Source organism: Cervus elaphus, chromosome 24, assembly GCF_910594005.1.
Source record: "Cervus elaphus chromosome 24, mCerEla1.1, whole genome shotgun sequence".
NCBI classification, from domain to species: Eukaryota; Metazoa; Chordata; class Mammalia; order Artiodactyla; family Cervidae; genus Cervus; species Cervus elaphus.
The window spans coordinates 13058782-13063017 of NC_057838.1; positions in this window are offsets into that span (position 1 = coordinate 13058782).

Here is a 4236-nt window from a genome sequence, read left to right on the forward strand (position 1 = left end):
GCAACAGTTAGAACTGGACATAGACAACAGACTGGTTCCTAATAGGAAAAGGAGTACGTCAAGGCTGTATATTGTCACCCTGCTTATTTAAGCTATATGCAGGGTACATCATGAGAAACGCTGGGCTGGATGAAGCACAAGCTGGAATCAACATTGCCGGGAGAAATATCAATAATCTCAGATATGCAGATGACACCACCCTTATGGCAGAAAGTGAAGAAGAACTAAAGAGTCTCTCCTTGAAGTGAAAGAGGAGAGTGAAAAAGTTGACTTAAAACTCAACATTTAGAAAACTAAGATCATGGCATCTAGTCCCATCACTTTATGGCAAATAGATGCGGTACAATGGAACCAGTGAGAAACTATTTTGGGAGGCTCCAAAATCACTGCAGATGGTGACTCCAGCTGTGAAATTAAAAGAGGCTTGCCCCTTGGAAGAAAAGTTATGTTGAACCAGACAACATATTAAAAAGCAGAGACATTACTTTGCCAACAAAGGTCCATCTAGTCAAGATACGGTTTTTGCAGTAGTCATGTATGGATGTGAGAGTTGGACCATAAAGAAGGCTGAGTGCTGAAGAATTGATGCTCTTGAACTGTGGTGTTGGAGAAGACTCTTGAGAGTCCCTTGGACTGCAAGGAGATCAAACCAGTCTATCCTAAAGGATAGTCCTGAGTGTTCATTGGAAGGACTGATGTTGAAGCTGAAACTCCAATACTTTGGCCACTTGATGCAAATAACTGATTCATTGGAAACGACCCTGATGGTGGGAAAGATTGAAGGCAGGAGGAGAATGGATGACAGAGGATGAGATTGTTGATGGCATTACCGATCAATGGACATGAATCTGAGCAAACCCTGGGTGTTGGTGATAGACAGGGAGGCCTGGCATGCTGCAGTCCATGGGGTTGTGAAGAGTCAGACACGACTGAGCGACTCAACTGACTAGCTGACTGACTCTGCCTATAAATTAAACAAGCAGGGTTTCAATATACAGCCTTAAGGTACTCCTTTCCCAAGTTGGAACCAGTCTGTTGTTCCGTGTCCAGTTCTAACTGTTGCTTCTTGACCTGCATATGAATTTCTCAGGAGGCAGGTAAGGTGGTCTGGTATTCCCATCTCTTTAAGAATTTTCCAGTTTGTTGTGATCCACAGAGTCAAAGGATTTCGCATAGTCAATAAAGCAGAAGTAGTAGTTTCTCTGGATATCTCTTGCTTTTTCAATGATCCAACAGATGTTAGCAATTTGATCTTTGCCTTTTCTAAATCCAGCTTGAACATCTGGAAATTCATGGACCACATTCTGTTGGAGCCTTGCTTGGAGAATTTTGAACATTAGTTTGCTACCATGTGAGCTGAGTGCAATTGTGCTATAGTTTGAACATTCTTTGGCATTGTCTTTCTTTGGGATTGGAATGAAAACTGACCATTTCCAGGCTTGTGGCCACTCCTCAGTTTTCCAAATTCGCTGGCATATTGAGTGCAGCACTTTCATAGCATCATCTTTTAGAAGTTGAAATAGCTTAACTGGAATTCCATCACCTTCAGTAGCTTTATTTGTAGTGATGCTTTCTAAGATGCACTGGACTTCGCATTCCAGGATGTCTGATTCTAGGTGAGTGATCACACCATCATGGTTATCTGGGTCATGAAGATCTTTTCTGTATAGCTCTTCTGTGTATTCTTGCCACCTCTTCTTAATATCTTCTGCTTCTGTTAGATCCATACCATTTCTATTCTTTATTGTGCCCATTTTTGCATGAAATGTTCCCTTGCTATCTCTAATTTTATTGAAGAGATCTCTAGTCTTTCCCACTCTATTGTTTTCTTCTATTTCTTTGCATTGATCACTTAGGAAGACTTTCTTATCTCTCCTTTATCTTCTTTGGAATTCTGCATTCAGATGGGTGTATTTCCTTTTCTCTTTTGCCTTTTGCTTCTCTTCTTTTCTTAGGTATTTGTAAGGCCTCCTCAGACAACCATTTTGCCTTTATTGCATTTCTTTTTATTTTTCCTGCCTCCCAAATCTATTAAGAAACCTTCATCCTTTAGCATAAAGTTTACTTTTCTGTTTAAATTCTAAAACTTTTAAATTCATTCAACCTGATCCTTCACCTTTTATGAAGCTGGTAGTTTTCTCAAGTTTTTTACTGGAAGCAGTTTTAATAAAAAGAGGAGGGGACATGCTAGTTAATAGTGAAGTTCCAATGAGAAGAAAAGAATGCAGTAAAGAGAAACCTGGGAATGTGTCGTTTATTATTTCAGCTGAGATTGCTTTACATGCCACACCTTGCACACACCTGGCCATGTAACTCTGAGATGGGTGTGACACCACTTGTCCCAGGATGAGTTCAGGCAAAGACTCTTCCTGAACCCCTGTCAAATTTACTGCACAAAGTCTTGAGTTTAAGCCAAATCCCCTAAAAGGAAAGTCTTCACTCACTTAATAAGCTCAGTTTCCCCACTTTGTCATCAGTTGCCCTTAGAAGACTGAATAGGGGGAAAAAATATTGCTATTGTAATCCCTGGGTGTGTCTGGGATGGAAGCTGGGAGCAGAGAAGGAAGGTGAAGAGGAAGGATGCCTGCTATTTGGTTGTCTGTATCCAGGGAGTTAATCCCTTTCTTTGAACAAGTCAAAATGATTTGACAGCTATAATTAAGAAATAGGTTCCATCTTAGAACTGAAAACCAGATAATAAGTACATTTCCAACTCTCCTGCTTGAACATAAAACATCATTATCTGTCCTTTATTTTCATCTGTGTGTGGGTTTCCACAAATGAAGCAACAAAATTCTCAAAGCTCTCCCTCTCGTCCAGAGTCACATAACAATGGGAGGTAGTAACCAGGTCACAGAATAGTTGTGACCTTCAGTGGCCACTCAAGGTTCTAAAGTTCACTTGTACTTTAGGGGCAGGAATGGGCTCCTCAATACAGCCTAAACCTGCATCTTTGCGCCCACTCTGAAAAGGTTTAGAGGAGGGGTGTGTAAAGATGAGATTCGGTGTGGGGATTGTGCGGTATGCAGTTTCTAGCTCACAGGTTTTAACAAAACCTTTCAATCATCCATATCAGTTGTATTCCATTTGCCATTTAATATGTTATTATAATGCTTCGAACAAGGCTTCATAAGCAGAGTCTCTAAAACTATGTGACCTCACACAAATAATAGTTTAATGATATAGTAATCTGTGGCATTCAAGATTTATAATCAAATGTTTACTTTTAAAATACAAAATAAATTTAGTGAATGATGTCAGTGAAAATGGCGGAGTAAAGAAATCCAAAAATCCTCTTCTCATAAAAACAATGAGAATACTGAAAAAAATTGCCAGAATTAATATTTTCAGAACTCTGGGCATTAACCAAAATTCTTTCAGCAATCTAGGAAACAGTTATTCTTCAAATAACTGCTGACTTTCAGTAAGAACAGCAAAAATGTGGCATTTCAATGTGATCCCTCCTATTCCACTTCCCAACTCTACAGTAGCCTGGAAAACAGCCTGCAGTCACTGTGGAAGCCAGCAATCTGGCAGCCACTGGAGGGAGAAGAGCATGGGTGGAGCTCCTTCAGAGCCCCATTTTCAGATTATTGTCAGTATTTGACCTTCCTAGTGGTTCCTTGGAAGATCTTACGTATAAGACTGGCTATTTAACCAGACTTGGAGATTGCCCAGCACAGAGCCTTTTCTCCGGGGATGTTTGTCAAAGACTGTCAAAGAAAGAGAGAGAGAGAGAGAAGACTCTAAAAAAAAAAAGAAAGAAAGAAAGAGAGAAACAAAAGAGGGGACATCACTACCTAACCTACAGAGGAACAAGAATACTATAAAAATACATGCTAACAAATAAGATAATGTACATGAAATGGACAGATTCACAGAAAAACACAAGCTACCGAAACTGATTCTAGAAGAACTAGACAATCTAAACAGACTTACAGCAAGTGAAAAGATTGAATGAATAATTTTAAAAACCTACCCACAAAGACAGGCTCGGGTCCATATAATTTCCCTGTTGAATCCTACCAGGCATTTAAAGGAGAATTGATACTAATTCTTCAAAACTCTTCCAGAAAAATAAAAAGGAGTGAATACTTCTCTATTTGTCTTGTTGTTGTTGTTCACTCACCAAGACATGTCTGACTGTTTGTCACCCTATGGACTGTAGCATGCCAGGCTCAATTCATCTTACAATGTCAGTATTATCTTCATACCAGAACCACTCAAAGACATCAG